Source organism: Panthera tigris, chromosome A1, assembly GCF_018350195.1.
Source record: "Panthera tigris isolate Pti1 chromosome A1, P.tigris_Pti1_mat1.1, whole genome shotgun sequence".
NCBI lineage: Eukaryota > Metazoa > Chordata > Mammalia > Carnivora > Felidae > Panthera > Panthera tigris.
The window spans coordinates 211,364,465-211,383,105 of record NC_056660.1 but is presented as its reverse complement, the minus strand read 5'-3'; the positions used below and the strand labels follow the sequence as shown (position 1 = coordinate 211,383,105).

Genomic DNA, 18,641 nt, shown 5'->3' with positions numbered 1-18,641 from the left:
AATCCCCTATCCTCTCATAAAGGATAATTTTTTAATTTGCTACCAATGAATGGTGATTGGGAGAGACCCACAAAATAAGGAATTCCTTATGTGGGTATACAGTATATTGATTCCTCTTAACACAGTCATCTTAAAAAAGCAACAGCCTGTTCATTCTCTAATAACCCCAACAGCTTGTGTAATAGAGTCACTTTGAAACAAAACCACTTTGCATGGATCATATCCTCACTTTAATAAAGGAGATAAGACCTTTAATCATAGGGATTTTTTTTTGGAAATTTTATAATTAAGTCTTCTGTATAAATGTCTTAAGACTTAGCCTTTGACAGGCTTTTAATGAACTTTTGTATGTGTCTTGAGAAAAACTAATTATATATTTGAACCAGAACTCTGCCTTCCTAAGTCATGACACCAAAATTTGATTCATTGGATTTTTACTTCTTTACAATTCATTGTATCTTAATTTGATTTTTCTTCAGTTTGAAAAAATCCGTATTATGGAATCATTTAAAATGGTTTCCTTAATACATTATCCAAAAACCAACTATAGTTTAGCTAGATTTTTTCAGTACTTATTTTACATAAAGCAACAAATGGGTTATGTATTAGTAATTTGAAATGTTTAAAGAAGCTTTATAAACTTTTCAGAATTTAAGATAACAAGTATGTATTAATAAAGACCTAGGTTGGCAGGACCAGGAATTGGAGAATCCTTTTTTTTTTTAAATTTTTTTTTTAACGTTTATTTATTATTTTTGAGACAGAGACAGAGCATGAACAGGGGAGGGTCAGAGAGAGGGAGACACAGAGTCTGAAACAGGCTCCAGGCTCTGAGCTGTCAGCACAGAGCCCGACGCGGGGCTCGAACTCACGGACCGCAAGATCATGACCTGAGCCGAAGTGGGCCGCTTAACTGAGCCACCCAGGCGCCCCTGGAGAATCCTCTTTTTAATGTTTACTTATTTTTGAGAAAGTGCAAACAGGGGAGGGGCAGAGAGAGAGGGCAACACAGAATTTGAAGCAAGCTCCAGGCTCCAGAACTGTCAGCACAGAGCCCGATGCAGGGCTCAAACTCAGACCATGAGATCATAACCTGAGCTGAATTTAGACACAACCGAGCCACCCAGGCGCTCCAAAGGATCCTCTTTGTAACTGACAGCTTATTCCTAGGTTCCGGGTGGAAACAATAGGGCACAACCCTCTAAGAGCTTGTAGAACTGGGCTTATCCCATCAAAGCTCTTAAAGTCTGTAGTTCCTTTTGTTCTTTCCTGGAGTGCAGAGACTGTTCTATTCACTGTTACCCATCTGTTCTGGTCTGGTATTTGAAGAATTGAAATAGCTGAGTTGCTAAGCTTTTATCAAGCATCTAGTCTATTTAGAGTTAGATGATCTTGGTAATCAAATATGCAGGAACAATTTTAGAATAGTGACAGCACAGTTGGCAACTACCATGTAACTAACTCTGTAAAGACCAATTTTGTGAAGTAAACTAGGTACCCCAAACAAAATAGGTACCAAAATGTGTTAAAATTGGGGCACCTATACTCCTTAAGTCAGGAGTCCTGAGGAGGCAGGTTAGGGAGGCAGAGGCAAGTGGAAAGGGCCAAGGAACTAGAGTGGCGGACTGAGTTCACATACACTGATGACTCGTGTGCCCGATGAGTCCCTTTGCCTCACTTCCCCCTTGTTACAGAAAGGGACCCCCGCATCTCACTTCAGGCTTTGCACCATGACAGATAGACCAGCACTTGTCAAGACTGCTAGCCTGTAAGTCTCCGGACGTGGCATAAAATAAAGACTCATTCTGTAACCCTGTGCTGGGTTCTGAGATATTGCACCTCACAAGCCCCCACTGGTTCTGGGAAGTACACTTAGAGGAGAAAGCTCCCACCTCCCATTCTGAACAGTCTTACTCAATTCTACCTTAAAAAAAAAAAAAAAAAGGCAAACAAATAAAAGGCTTATAAGGAAACCAGCCTCTTGTCCCTTTGACCCTTGCCTGTTCCCATGCCCCCAGGTAGCCACTCTTAGCCCCAGTTCCTGTCTGTAAGGACTGCTGCTCTCTCATTGTTCATCACTTTTAGAACTCTTCTATTGATTTCCTATTTCAAAAGATGAGGATTTTAGTTCATATTCCTTCATTTTCTCCCTCCACCCTTCTCATACCTCAACTTTTTGTGAAATCCATTATTAGGTGTTACTATGTTCATAAATGCTATTTATTGCTCTAATAGACCAAATAGTCTTCTATGCTTACATTTTTCTTCTTGTACAATTATTTTGATTGTTTTATTGGAGTTTTATCTCTTTTAAAATATTTTCTTTGAGTATCCAACCAGCTCTGTTTTGTTCTTTCACTACTGTTTTCCCAAAAGCCAAAAGTTTTTTCAGCTTTATTGAGATATTATTGACTTTTAATATATGTAACTTTGAGGAGTACAATGTCGTGATTTGATACACATATATAGTGCAAAATGATTATCACAGTAAGGTTAGTTTACACCTTCATCCATCCCCTCACGTAATTACCATCTAAAAGCCAAATGTGACAGACAATTCACAGCTTCCATTTATCTTCTGAGACAAATCCCTTCTAGAATCCTGTCTCCTGCTCCAATCTGGGCTCATGGCAGCCCTTCCTGTGTCAGCTCCCACCTCTCCACCATGTTTGGTCTTCTTTCCTGGATTCCGTGTCTTCTTTTATCTGGGTTAACAACTGTTAACCTGTTAGTGAACAGGATTTTCCAGTTGCTTTTCAAAGAAGAATGCATAGGATTCTTGATCGAAAATAATCTTATTTTTCTCTCGGAACTGGGAAGACCTTGATCCCATTTTCTTCTGCCTTCTAGTGTTTCTATAAGGAATCCATTCCTAGTACCATTTCTTTGTATGTCACCTGTCATTTTCTCTGAAATGTTTTAGTCTTTATTTTTAGCCTTATTCTGAAATTTCATGGTAGTGAGTGGCCTTTTCATTCTGGAGATTTGTATCCTTCAGTTCTGGGAAATGCTTCTTTGTGTTTTCTTTGATGGTTTTCTCCCTTATTTTCTGTTTTTAATGGACCATCTACTATTTTATTATTTAGTTGTTGGGTTTTTTTTTTCCAAGAGTTCTTTCTTGTTCTTATGTTATTCCTTATATTAAGGCATCCTATTCTTGTTCCTTGGATTCAGTTTCTTATCATAGGGTATTTGTTTAGCACACTGTATTATCTGTACTTTCTTCTAAGTTTATATGTTTATATTTTGGTCTCTGTCATATTGGAATCATGCCTAACTACCAGAGATCCTACTGAAGAGTGAAGCACTAAATATATCAGAAGTACGTGCATGTGTGTGTTCATGCGTGTGTGTGTGTGTGTGTGTGTGTGTGTACAGGAGGTGGTTATAGGCTGGAAGATTCTACTGAATTAATTTGGTGGACAAATTATTTTCTCATTCTGTTCTGTTCTTAGTGGAACTTCTATTATTTAGATGATCGGCTAAGAGTTCTTTCTTCTTAACTTTATTTTCCCATTCATTCTACTGATTTTTTAAAAAATATTTCAATTGTCACTTTTTAAATTGTTAAGTTCTACCTTCTTCTTATCCTATTTCCTTATATTGTAGTATCCTGTAGAGGGCATTAAGTTTCTTCAGAGAACTTTCTTCCAATCTTCCTGCAAGGTAAGCCTTGTCTTTTTGGTGTTGCATTTGGGAAGGGGGCTGGGAAGAAATAGTCTTCTCAGCCAGTATGCAGACTTTCACTTCCTCCCTTGTGTTCAGAACAGTTCAGAGTTATCAGGAATCAAGGTTGAGACTTCATCATAGTCCTCCCCTGACTCTGCTATCCCTGCAGTTTCTCTGGTTCTCTAAGGAATAAACCCAACAGTCTTCTGGGCAGGATGAAACAGTTATCTGACTGCATAAGTGAAGATGTAAACAGCAGTCTAACCACTCTCTATGCACTTTCAAACAATGCCTTTATATTTAGTCTGCTTTCTTCCCTTGTACCTGATGCCTCTAATTCCTAAACCTTCTGGGTTCAAATAGCCTTGCTACACCTACCCTTTTCACGTACTTAAATTTCACCTTTCTTTTCCCTGCTGCATAATTTTCCAATGTTCCATTTAGCCTCCATCTTCAGATGTTGGGTTTAGGTTTCAGATGTCTCCCCCTAGGTCAGACTGCTAATTTCCTGTCCAACTTCATACTTCTGAACTCAGATTTTGTTGAAGTCAGTGTGCCGTCTTTAAGATGCTCAGCTTTCCAGAGTTTTGTTTTGTTTTGTTTTTCACTAGGAATACTCATGAGATAGATCTGGTCCCTGCGATAAGAATGGAAGTCCTGGGTGGGTGTTCTTGGGAGCTTACTAAAGAGGACAATATTTTGCCCTTTCCTGCCCTTCTCATAAGTTCCTTCTTTCCTCTTTCTTCTTGAAAAGCAAAATGGCAGCTATCTTGCACAGACAAGGTGACCATGAGAATGAAAACCACATGTTCATAGTGAAGAACAGAATGATAGAAGGAGCTCAGCTCATTGGTGACATGGTGGATCTGCTGATATGTGTGTTTAATCAAATAGACATTGCATTAAATTACTGTGGTCACATTTCTGGTTCATTATAGCCAAAGTAATCTCCAACGCATACACTTCCTTTCGTCAAAGACGGACATGTGTTTCAATCTTCGTTTCAAGGTCATTATTTGAGTTAACAGGATTGAAAATCCTCCGTCATTTCTTTTTTTTTTTTTCAATATATGAAGTTTATTGTCAAATTGGTTTCCATACAACACCCAGTGCTCATCACAAAAGGTGTCCTCCTCAATACCCATCACCCACCCTCCATCAACCCTCAGTTTTTCTCAGTTTTTGAGAGTCTCTTATGCTTTGGCTCTCTCCCACTCTAACCTCTTTTTTTTTTCCTTCTGCTCCCCCATGGGTTTCTGTTAAGTTTCTCAGGATCCACATAAGAGTGAAACCATATGGTATCTGTCTTTCTCTGTATGGCTTATTTCACTTAGCATCACACTCTCCAGTTCCATCCATGTTGCTACAAAGAGCCATATTTCATTCTTTCTCATTGCCACGTAGTACTCCAAAGTACTTCCAAAGAAACCACAATTTCTTTATCCATTCATCAGTTGATGGACATTTAGGCTCTTTCCATAATTTGGCTATTGTTGAGAGTGCTGCTATAAACATTGGGATACAAGTGCCCCTATGCATCAGTACTCCTGTATCCCTTGGGTAAATTCCTAGCAGTGCTATTGCTGGGTCATAGGGTAGGTCTGTTTTTAATTTTTTGAGGAACCTCCACACTGTTTTCCAGAGTGGCTGCCCCAGTTTGCATTCCCACCAACAGTGCAAGAGGGTTCCCATTTCTCCACATCCTCTCCAGCGTGTATAGTCTCCTGATTTGTTCATTTTGGCCACTCTGACTGGCGTGAATCCTCCGTCATTTCTATCTGCTTTAGGATCTCACAAAAGTCTAGTCTTCCAATTCCTTTTTTAACCCTCTGTCCCAGGCTGCCTTTTGCTTTTTTTCTCACCAAGGCTTGACTTCCATGGCTGATCAGTCGAATTTCTTTTTCACTACACTCTCAACTTTCAAGCATCCTTATTCACTTCGCCTGTTGGACAAATACTTAACGTTTCTCCATTCCTACAGCCAAAAGACTGAGCACTGTTAGAAAAAACTATAGAAGTGTAAGAACTGGTGTTTCTTCCAGTTCATGATCTTCAACTCAGATGAACAATCATTTATCCTCATGAGTAGTTTCTTTATTCAATCCATCCATAACTGTCACTACTTTCTTCAAATCTGCTACATCTCTCTACATCATCTACATCTCATCTACATCAGACTAAATCTATCTAACAGACTGTGGAAATCATATGACTATGTTTTCAAATGTCACTTCACACTTCATCTACTGCCCTCACTCTCAGGAGGCTACTAGCTCTCTTCCTACTTCATGAAATCTGGAAACCTATATCAGTGCTTCCCTCCTTCTCTCCAGTGAATGAGGTCTTCTTCCTCTTATTTTGAGGCCAACCATTCTATTGGAGATCTTGATCCCGTGGGAGAAAGTATGGTATAGAGGCAAAGGTGTGAGCTTTGGAGCCACAGTTGGTTAATATCCTAATTCTGTCACTTACCAGTTAGGCAAATTTGTTTAATTACTCTGAGCTTCTTTTCTTATCTATAAAATGTAGATGATGCCTCTTTCATGAAATTGTTATAAGGAGTCAGTAAGTTTTATATGTAGTATAAGAAAAGTAATGTTATTCTCATTTCCTCCAGTACTTTGCTGCAACAACTCTCTCTGGAGGAATTCATGTGTTCAGGGGGAAAAGCCATTGGGATCCAGCTATGGAGCTGGGGCTTCATTAGGCAGTTATCAAGGAGGACAAGCTCCCTGTCCTCATGGAGTTTACAGTCCAGCAGGAGAGGAAGAAATCAAGTACTTACAATCCTGATGTATAGTGCGGCAGAGGAAACATCAGGATGAGGGAAACAGGAATAATCTGCAGAGTCATGGAAGGCAGATCAAGAATGAAGGCCTGAATGAAATCAGGGGCTGTGGAGAATAAGAGGAAGGAATTGACAGAAAAGTTATCAAGAATGAAGACACTGGGCTTGGGAGGAGGATGGGGAGAAAAGTAGCAGGGAATACGAGGCAGGGGTCCTGCAGAATTGAGGGCGGAATGACTGAAGGATGGAATGGACGTTGAGTGAGTGAGAGGTGGTGTTGTCCCAGGAGGGAGAGATCATTATATATAGATTTACAATGGCCTGCTTGAAGTGATGTTTATTTGTCGACTTTGAAACCATAAAGTCATGTGCTTTCTCTAGGCTCTTACAATATTCAATCTGGGAGAGACTTAGGTAAAGCAGTTTCTTCATGGCATGACTTCTCAGAGTGCATTATAAATCTCCAGTGACGCCAGAACTCCTTTTATCAAAGGGGACTCTCCTCTGGCTACTAGAGTAAGGAATTCAATTCCCTCTGGGAAAGCCCCATCTAGGAGTCCGGGTAGTTATGAAAAATGAAGGCTATTTTAATTCCAGGCAGCAGAGGGCAACGTTGGCCTCCTTATCCAGATTGATAGGTGCTTCAGACAAGGTTAAAGTTAAAATCCCATTAAAATGGGATTAAAATGACCTTAGGGCGGGCCAGTTTGAACTTTAAAGGAAGATTCTTCTGTTTCCTCCATGGTTACATCCCAAGTTCATCTCCATTATTGCTGAAAATTAGCCTTGAGAATTGTTGAAATGAGGTGTCCATCGAGGTGCCAAAACAAACTCAGGTGGAGATACCTTTCTGAGTTGCCTGCTTACCGGGGAAGGGTAATGGAATCAAACAGCATTCTCTGATTGTTTACATCTTAAAACGGGACCTTGCACTGGTCATTCTCAGATGCTCCTTATTATAACCATATAAGATTATGTTTCATATTTGTAAATATTTATTATTGTAAGTTAAATGCAAGCTCATTTAGAAAAACTAGAAAACACATGGGGTGCCTGGGCAGCTCAGTCTGTTAAGTGTCCACTTCACTTCAGCTCAGGTCATGACTTCACAGTTTGTGGGTTCCAGCCCCGCATCCGACTCTGTGCTCACAGCTCAAAGCCTGGAGCCTGCTTCGGATTCTGTCTCCCTCTTTCTCTGCCCCTCCCCTACTTGTGGGCTCTCTCTCATGCACACCCTCACTCTCTCTCTCAAAATTAAATAAACTTAAAAAAAAATAAAAAAAGAAAAACTGCAAAATACAAATAAGGAATAAAAGACTCATAATTTCATAGCGTAGATGATTACTATTATACTTTCTTGTATATCCATCCACACGATAGACTTATAGATAGGGATTATATGTTACCAGTTTAATTACCTGATTTTCACTTCTGATTTATATCCCAAACATCATTTTGATGTCTACAGAATGGACCGATAAATAACTGTAACATGTTAATTTGATCAAATTCCTATACTTTATAATTTAGCTTTCCAGATCTCTAAAATTATGTACAGGGATTTTGAACCAACTTGTAATGCAGTCTTCTAATTTATTTTTTAAAAGCTTTTTTTTTTCATTACTTCCCTATTCATAGATATTCTACTTTTGTGATGGTTATGTTTCTCTCCATACCTTCCTCCAAATTCATACAGTAATGTACAACCATCTATGCACTTACATACATTTTTTTAGATAAACAAAAAATAGCATTATAGGATACACATCCTGCCATCCTGCTTTTCTTGACTAACAGTATACAGTGGCTACACCTCCAGTTCGATGGGTATAGATCCATTTTATCCTTTAAAAAAACTATACACAATTCCATTATATGTCTTTCTTACAGCTTTATCAGAGATTCTCTTACTGATGGAAACTTCAAGTTGTTGTTTTTTATTTGTCTGTTTTTGGTTTTTTGCCACACAAACTATGCTGCAAATGTCTTTTACATACACTCCTATATAAAGGCCCTCTTATTTCTGTAGAGTAGTTTCTCAGAAGTGGGGTTGCAAGGTCAGAGGATCTGTGTGTTTTTGTGTTGTAAGCTCTGTTTAGATCGCCTAAAATCTAAGAGATCCTTGTTCCACATAATCACTTACCTAACAAAGAAAGACAACTTTGCCAATGTGAAAGGCAAAAAGTGCTAACTCATTATTCAATGATTTTGTTTCTCCTAGAACTAAGATATAAAATTAACCCGTTGAATGACAGAGATGCGTGCATTACCTCCAATCTGAAGACAAGAGATGGCAGAGCCATGGCTGTGCCTGGGGTTTGATGAAGTGTCAAATGGATTTGCTGACAGGCAGGGCAGCAGTGGATTGTGCTGTGCACCATGTCTGTCCCCACCTGGCTGTGACTCCAGAGTCATGCTTCCCATCCTGCTGCCTTGCACTGGTGTGCACGGTTGCACAGGCAGCTTCGCCTCACGGGAGCTCCTTCCTCGTGTCCAAACTTGGAAAAGGAGCAGCGCAGACAAAGAGGCCCAGCTGATGCTCAACTGTGGCCAGACAATATGAAATGACACAAAAGTTTATGATACATGGAGTTCCTGTTATAATAACTAACCGGAAGGAAACACTCTTTTTCTATGGCGTTATTCCCTAAAGAGGATCAGGAAGCCCTGTTGCTAAGAGACCTTGCAGGGACATTTTAACGTGCTCATTTTAGTTAAATGAGGGAATCAGTGACTGGGGATTAGCTACATAGGAATGGAAGTAGAGAGGGGGAGATATGAGAATATAAGGGCTTTAGGGTTTGGGAAACAATGCCCCTTTCTACCTCTCCTGGGTGTTGAACCAACTGAGAGAAACAGAGAGAGAGAGAGAAAGAGAGAGACAAAGTCTAGCAGCTGGAGAGTCCATTGTTACCTTTATCACTGATAAACTGTTCAGAGCACAGCCACATATCTGTCATGGCAGTGGGCTGGCTGTCCCTTCTCTACAGAGGTAGAAGTAAATTCCTCCATCCAGTCCAGGCAGAGCTGCAACCCTCTCCTGATAAAATGTGAGGAAAAGCATTTTCTGGACTCGTTGGTTCACAGTTGGTTAACTAGTTAGTTAACAGGAGGTGGCTCTTCCTCCTACCCACCCACCAGATTACTCCCTGCCTCCCCTTAGAGAAGGGAAATGAAGATAGGTGAAGAGAGGAAGCAAGGGATTGAGTCTAAATAGGAAGAGGGAATTAACATTCTATCAACAGTTGTTGTTTAGACTCTCTTATTCAGAAATGCTCCAGCCACTCAGAATGCCCAGGTAAGTAATAGAATGCCCAGGGTGGGTGTTTAGGCTCCAAAGTCAAAGCTTCAGACTGGATCTCTTCTCTGAAATGTATATGGGACTCTGAGTTTTTTTCTGTAGCCACTGTTTTCAAAAGTACCTCCTGTTTGGAACCCTACCTGCTCATAACTGACTGCATAGACCCATGGGCTTTGTTTATGTGATCTGGAATGAATAGTTTCCATACACCAGCAATTTTCAGCAACTGCTCATACTTTAACAGAAGAAACAGCGCTTCTGTTCTAAAATTTCCATCTGGGGAGGGGAGCCACTGCTGCCAAGTCCCGACCCAACACCATGCGCCTTGGATGCCCACCCGCCGATGTGCATTCCTGATTCCTCTTGGCTCTAAATCCAATATGGCAACTCTCAAGGATCAGCTGATTCAGAAACTTATTAAGGAAGATCATGACCTCCAGAATAAGATTACCGTTGTTGGGGTTCATGCTGTTGGCACGGCTTGTGCCATCAGTATCTTAATGAAGGATTTGGCAGGTTGAACTTGCTCTTGTTGATGTCATGGAAGACAAACTGAAGGGAGAGATGATGGATCTCCAGCATGGCAACCTATTCCCTAGAACACCAAAAATTGTCTCCGGCAAAGACTATCATGTGACTGCAAACTCCAAGCTGGTTATTATCACAGCTGGGGCACGTCAGCAAGAGGGAGAAAGCCATCTTAATTTGGTCCAGCATAATGTGAACATCTTTAAGTTCATCATTTCTAATATGGGTTGTAAAATACAACCTAAATTGCAAGTTGCTTATTGTTTCCAATCCAGTGGATATCTTGACCTATGAGGCTTGGAAGATAAGTGGCTTTCCCAAAAACCATGTTATTAGAAGTGGTTGCAATCTGGATTCAGTCTGGTTCCGTTACCTAATGGGGGAAAGGCTGGGACTTCACCCATTAAGCTGTCATGGGTGCGTCTTGGGGAGCATGGAGACTCTAGTGTGCCTGTATGGAATGGAATAAATGTTGCTGGTGCCTTCCTGAAGAATCTGCACCCTGACTTAGGCACAGATGCAGAAGGAACAGTGGAAAGAGGTTCACAAACAGGTGGCTGACAGTGCCTATGAGATGATCAAACTGAAAGCCTATACTTCCTGGGCCATTGGACTGTCTGTGGCAGATTTGGCAGAAAGTATAATGAAGAATCTTAGGTGGGTGCCTCCAATTTCCACCACGATTAAGGGTCTCTATGGAATAAAAGATGATGTCTTCCTTAGTGTTCCTTGCATCTTGGGACAGAATGGAATCTCACATGTTGTGACGGCGACTCTGACTCCTGAGGAAGAGGCCCGTTTGAGGAAGAGTACAGATACACCTTGGGGGATCCAAAAAGAGCCGCAGTTTTCAAGTTTTCTGATGTTGTACCACTTCACTGTCCAGACTACAACCGGATTTTAGTTGGAGGTTGTGTATATTACCCTTCTTACCTGATCTGTTTCTCAAGTAGTAATATTAAAATAGCCTAGGAAAAACCTGTTTCCTAAAGTTACAAATAGGCATGGTTCACAAAACCCTGAAGCTACATCCTGATGCTGGATGAGACCCCTCTTGTCTTAAGTTGGTTAATGTAAACTAGCCCTACCACCTCAGAGGCACCACTGCCAACGCTGTGTATGCTGCTGTTGCTTTTCAAACCAGATGTGTATTTACTGTGTGTTATATTACTTCTGGTTCCTTCACCCAACATGCCCAGTCCACCTTTTTTTTTCTCCAGTCAATCACATCCTGGGATCCAATGTATAAATCAGTATTGCGTGTATAGTGCATAACTGTTCTAAAGGATCTAAAGGATCTTATTATGTGTACTATATATGTCAGAATATAGTATACATTGCCTTATAATGTAAAAAGAAACATCTACATATAAACAGTGCAACCAACAATATATCTAAGTGTCATACCAACCAACTAAACTACCAAATAAACTTGGAACAGTGAAAAATAAAATAAAATAAAAATCTCCATCTGGGATCATCCTGGGCGATGTGGAAGCTGGATGTGGGAAGGGGTGTCCACGGGAGCGGGAAGCTGAGGATCTGGGTTCCAAAATCCAGCTCTGCCCCAACTAGGAGTGCTTGCATCCATCCTCCCTGTGGGCTTCAGTTCCATTTCCTGCACAGGATGAGGGGCTCGAATATGGTGGCAACCTTTCCAACTTAACACGGGTTCATTTTTTTTTTTTAAGTTTATTTTTTTAGCTGAGATAGAAAGAGGAGGAGAGAGAGAGCATGAGTGCACACGAAAGCAGGGGGAGGGGCAGAGAGATAGGAGAGAGGGAGAACCCCAAACAGGCTCTACACTGTTAGTACAGAGCCAGATATGAACTCAGGAACCGTGAGATCATGACCCGAGTCGAAGTTGGACACTTAGCCAACTGAGCCACCCAGGTGACCCTAAACACAGGTTCATTTTAAATATATAAAGGGAACACTCTTTACTAATGATACACCTATGTTTGTTTTTTAATTTTTTAAAAAAACTTTTTTAGGGGCTTCTGGGTGGCTCAGTTGGTTAAACGACTGACTTCGGCTCAGGTCATGATCTCACAGTTCATGAGTTCAAGCCCCACATTGGGCTCTGCACTGACAGTGTAGAGCCTGCTTGGGATCCTCTGTCTACACTCTCTGTACCTCCCCAGCATGCTCTTTCTCTGTCTCTCTCTCTCTTCTGTCTGTCTAAAAATAAAGGGGCAGAGAGAATCCCAAGCAAGCTCCATGCTGTCAGTGCAAAGCCTGACTTGGGGTTCGAACTCGTAACCTGAGCCAAAATCAAGAGCAGGGAGCTTAACCGACTAAGCTCACCCAGTGATATGCCTATGTTTAAAAACAAAAACAAGAACAAAAAACCTGGGCAAAGTGGATGTGATGACATATCAGATAAAGAATAAATGTTTGTAGATTACAGGATTGACAATTACTATTCTCCACCAGGATTCTTAGTAGAAAACCACAGAATTCCCTCCAGCTAGTTCAAGTGGAGAGGAGTTTATTAAAAGGATACTAAGTGGTTCACAGAGCCTTCTCTGGGGAGGGAGTCTACCTTCACATCTCCTTGAAGGTTACCTTGTAAAGCTGGGCATCCCTCCCCCACAATCCTCCGGCCTCTCTTCAGCAGCTGGATTCTCTTGGTGCTACCTTCTTCCCTGTGAAAATCTTGCTCCTTGTGCTCTAGCTTCGGGGGAGAGGGGTGGCTAGTGGAAGGCTTCCACCTTGAGGACGTAGCAGGGGGGAGAGGGGAAATTGTCCAGTGGTCATAGGAACAGAATTCAAAAAGTATTGAGTGACAAAAAACACGGCAAATGTGCATGCCCACTGTCGCTATATTGTCCCACAGGAGACAGAAGACTGAAGACTAGAATTTTATGCATCACAAAGCATTTGATTTTCATGTGTGCCCACACATCAAAGAACCAGAGAACCATCCTATATTAACTTGGCATCACAGTTCTTGTAATAAGGACTTAAAAAAAAATTCAGTTCTGGCAAATGGAAATCATTACTTGTTCATGGCTCTGAAAAAGGACACGTTATGTTAAAGTAGCCATTGACATTAATTCAGTGTGCAGCTAAATGGAAAAGTTGGATTACGCTGTCTTCAAGAGGGTTTTTTGTGGGGAGAGGAAGTGGTCAAGTAAAGAAGTTAGCCAAAGAAGTTGTAGCTGGGATATATCTAGTGCCTTAACTTCAAGATAGGAGAGAACTAATTCTAGGCATTCTTGGGCCTGAATTAGAAAGACCACAAAACCCCACACAGCATCATTTGGCTAGGTCTTCTTTCTCTCCCTCCTTTGATCCCTCCCTTCCTTTCCTGAAAAACTCAGCCCAAATATTACTTCATGGGATTGAGCAAAATAGGCATCTATTGCAGGGGGTGAGGGGCAGAATTAAGGCTGGGTGTCAGAGCCTACATGGGGTGAGGAGAGATGAGGTTTGTGGGGTAATGGGGAGGTTCGTGGGGTCCAGAGTCGACGACCAAGAAAGAATTCTTGAAGACATCTGTGGTGCAAAAAGGTGCTTTTATTAAAGCACGGGGACAGGGCCCATGGACAGAAAGAGCTGCCCTGGGACCATGAAGAGACACTGGTTATATACTTGGGAGGTGGGGGAGGTAAAGTCAAGGGTAAGTTTCCAATGGGATTTTCATATACTAAAGAAGACTCAGAATACTGGAGGCCTAGCTATTGTCAAGCCAAGGTTCTTTTTCCCCTCTAGCAAAGCATTAATAATACTAAGAAGGTAGGGAGTTCCTGGAGAAACATTTCGCTCTGCCTGCCTCGAGTGTCTGCCAATGGGCTGCAAATTATAAGGAAATTTAATTTTATCTGCCATTTCCTTCTGCCTTTGTTTCCCACATGAAGGAAGATACCTGTGTGGGTGAGTGACAGGGCTGAGGCAGAGGCCCAACAACCCTGGGTGAAAATGGCATCCAGTAGGGGTGGTGATGGTGGCTCAGAGCAGGAGGTCTGAACACATGCGAAGTAAAGAGGCGTCTGTGAAGGTGGGGGTGGGGTGACGGGAGATAATCCAAGAAGTGAATCCATGGAGGATGGTGGGAGCCAGGTTTCTCACAGTCCAAGAAGTGAGAAAACTCACATAAGCCCTGTGATATTCATTTGGAATTGGAGATATCAGTGTGGATTCATGGTTTTCAGTAAACATAGACAGAATAATGAATATAGATATAGAAGTTTATGTATACACACATACTCACACAGACGCCACCTTAAACAAATGATCAAAATAACATTACTAGTGAGGGGACACTTTGAAATTGTGTGCCACTTGATGAGATTTACTGAGAAGAACATAGCATCACTTCTGTGATACTCCTGTCCCAAACAATGACCTGAATCTAATCATGGAAAGTATCAGACAAATCCAAACTCAGAGATGTTCTACAAAACAACTGGCCTGTAATCCCCAAACATGTCAAGGCCATAAAAGTCAAGGGAGGACTGAGGAACTGCTCTAGACAGAAGGAGAATAGGACAACTAAATGCCATGTGTGATTCTGGGTTTTATCCTTTTTCTATAAAGGATATTATTGGAACAACTGGTGAAACTTGAATGGTGTCTTTGGATGGGAGGCTGGATATGTATCAGTGTTGATTTCTTGACTTTGATGGTTGTTTTGCAGTAGGAGAATGTCCTTATTTATAGGAAATAAGTATTCAGGGAGGATGGGGCAATGGGTTGAGGGGGAAAAGTTCTTTGTACTATTCCTGAGAGTTTTCTGTAAGTTTAATATTATTTTAAAAAAATCTATTAAAAGATTTATGTATTTCCTTCAAACTGCTTTCGGGATTTAAGAAATTACTAACTTTTTAAAAAACTAAGTTACATACTGAAAATTCAGTCTTTTTGGTGGTTTAGTTCAATGAATTTTGACGAACATATACAGTAATGTAATCACTACAAACAGCATTTGGAACGTTCAGTGTGGAAAAAAAAAAGGAAGCCTTAACTGTGGATGTTTCTTACTTTTAAAAGTGTTCAGGAATTAGTTGGGTTTTTAGAGATGCTTTTATTTTACAGGTATAAATATTAAACCTGTTCTTACACTTCTTTTTCAAATATTTAGATATCAACAGGTGATATGAAGCGATTTAAAAAACACTTTAAAAAAAAGGTTTGACTTTAAAAAAAAGGTTTAAAATCTTATAAACAAGCGAAGAGACACGAAATAAGATCTTTCACTGAAGAAAGTGCTTACATTTCCTCTTTGCCTCCCCCGAAAGGTAGAATTAAGCGCAATGTGCTTCTGCCAGGAAAAGCCTCATTAGTCCCAAGAAGGCCCGCCCACCTGCCTCACTGCCTGCACTGCTCTCATGCTTCCCAGCCCGTGAAATACACCTACATGCTCCGCGGTGGGCGATGGCACTTAACTTCCCTCGCCCTCAAGTTTGGCTGATGGGCTGTGAAGAGCCGGCTCACACTTGCTCTCATGAGACTGGGGTGCTGTGTGCTGGGGCTCAGATCTCACAGGGCCTTGGAGGGAAGGGGTCAGGAATGGATCACTGATCACAGGGGTCAGAGATCTCTTAATTCATTCTCTAGCTTTCCCCTGAGGTCCTTGAAGCAGGACAGAAAAATTCAAGTCTTGTCACAACTCAGAGGTGCAGGGCAAAGGAGATTTGCTCTACAGCAGTTTCTCATGGGATACTAGGTGAAAATCATTTACAGCTCCACTCCGATTTAAAGCTTACTCCCTGTAAGTGGGGTTCAGCTTCTGTTAAGAAGATACAGTCCCTCAAAGAGCATCTCTTCCTTCACCCCTTTCCCTAAGATTGTGTCTGATATCGAAGGATAAGAGCTGACTTGTCCTTGTGGCTTTGGGGAGAAGTTGGGGTCCTCAGGGACCTCTAGAGATCTGGTGTTGCCCAGTGGATCTGGCTTCTGGATACTTCTTTTCCACCAAGTTACTATGTACCTTGCTGGTCCCCTGTGCCAACATCTGGGTGGGTAGTACTCAGGGTTGTTACTATTCCTTGGGCAATGCACCCAGAGGTGTTTTCTGGGTAATTCGATTTCAACTTGGCTATTGCCGGCACCGTCAACTTGCTGACAGGCTCTCATTTGGCTCCTGTTTTTTGTCCTGCAGGAGTTTCTCCCAGTTGAGACAAGACCTGGCAATTTCCCTTAGGCAGACAGGCAGATAATTCCAGGTCCTGTGGACCTAGGACGGTGGGCAAAATGCTAAACCTCTCTCTGCCTGAGATTCTTCATGTATAAAATGACAATAATGATAAGTAATGTTAATTGAACACTTACTCTTTGGCACTTTTTAATGTGCTGTACACTGAAGGGTACCAGATAATTTCAGGAGAGCTTCAGTGCTCCTCAAGCTCTCTGTGACAAGTGATTACTTTTTTCTTTAATTCCCAGTTTTTCACAAGCTAGTGTTTTTGCAAGATACATAAAAAGGAATGAATGGAAAATTACATAAGAAAAAGGAAAAAAACTACAAAACTTGTACTACTTGCCCTATTGAAAGGGTATGTATGATTATTATAGACAATTATTATTATACTCATGATTTGTTATTTCACAATTAAAAGTTCACAAATAGTTATGAGTGAAATAGCAACTCTTACATTAAGGTTCTTTATGCATATCTTGAATAAATACATATACATCAATATTTAAAGTTTGTAAAGTGACAAATGAGCTTTCTTTTTGCTTTTTAAACTCACTGATCCAATGAGATTTGCTTGACAAATTTCAAAATAAGTTCTGCCATACGTCATATTGATCTAGTTGCAGACTGGGACCAAGCAATCTGTGGACTGTATCGGTCCATAAAATACACATAGAACAGCCTTTTCCTACATGTTTCTACACGTATGAACTGATTTCATTCTCACAATAACTCTATAAGGACAGTATTATTATTATACAACTAGTGAAGGCAACTAGTAAGTGTCAGAGTTTTGGGACCCAGGTTCTGAGACTCCAAGGCCATAGCATGTTGTAGAGGGAAGGAGAGATGTGCCAGGTAGGTTTTCCTCATCTTGTAGACCCAGAGTGGAGTGAGCTAATGATCAGTAGGCTGTGGAAAGGGCATGGGATGGAATTAAAGTGAGCTGGAGGAGTCTGTGTCATCTAGGAATGGGTAAAATGGATGAAAAGGCTAAAATCAAATGACTTTAATGAAACATAAATAACGGGTAGGGGTAAAACTAACGAACTAATGGTGGGGTCCCAGCCTCTAGTCCTGGGGTTGAGGGGAGGCCTGAGAATCAACAGGCCCCTGTTGCTCAGTGTTGACTATACCCTTTAACCAGAAGATACAGAGTAAAGTGTGCAAAGTATTGCCTTTTATTCTGTGAACCAAACGGATGATATGGACAGTTGATAGCTAGCAGAACAATGGGGCTAATTAACCACATGTAGTTGAAAGAGATGCTTGACCCAGTTCTTCGTCAAGAAGTGACATCAGCACTTTGTCAAGAAGTGCTGCCAATGTCATTTAGAAGGGGGGCTTGGCTCCTAATAAGTATTTCTAGAACTTTCTAGAAATTTCTTCTTTTACTGTAGTGTTTTAATGAAAAGAGGATAAAATTTTCCTAACATTTTATTTTACTCTTGTGACTTAAATAAGACCTTAAGGGTTTGGAAACATCTTCTCTATGATAAAGCAGATAAATAGGTGAAAGGGTGTATTTACTGAATTGTCTTATCAAAAAGGAGTCTGATTTAGAAACAGGTGATGCTATTCAAGCTATTCCTGCCAAATGTAGGGAGGTGAAGGAAACCAAGATGAGGGTAAGACGTGTGTGTGTGTGTGTTTCCCCACTTTGGCTGGCAGCTCTCTGGCTTCCTCACAAATATGCTCTCTGACCCAGCCTGGCTCCATAAAGAGGTAGAGGTGACTGTGGGGTAGCAGTATCTCAGTTACAGTAGACTCTCAAGGTATTAGGCATAGACTTGGTGAGGATATGGTTTGAGAGCTGGGCTACAGGTATCCACAAGTGTAGCCTACAAGTGGGCTATAATTTCTCCTCTGTTTCCTGGATGGGTCTTTCTCCAAGACCTAGTATCAGGCCATTTTAGGCCTGGAGTTCCTTTGGTCCAGTCCCTGTTCTCAACTACAGATAAAAACAAAGAATACAACTGTTTAGCCTACAACACAGTGTCATCATATTATTCACTTGACTGAAACCCTTTGATGATCCCCTTCTATCCTTAGGCCAAAGTAAAGACTCCTCCACAAGGTGGCAAGGCCCTTTGTGATGTTACCCTTTACAGTTGGCATAGTAATGTCCCCCCAAAGCTTCCCATGTCCTATTCCCTAGAATTTGTGGATGGGTTAGTTTCATGGCAAAGGGGAATTAACATTGCAGAGGGAAC

General features: G+C 41.1%; 1 pseudogene; it reads left to right on the top strand.

Moving 5' to 3' along the window:
- Positions 1-10,138: 10,138 nt before the first annotated feature.
- Positions 10,139-11,190, top strand: LOC102967013 (annotated as a pseudogene).
- Positions 11,191-18,641: the final 7,451 nt, after the last annotated feature.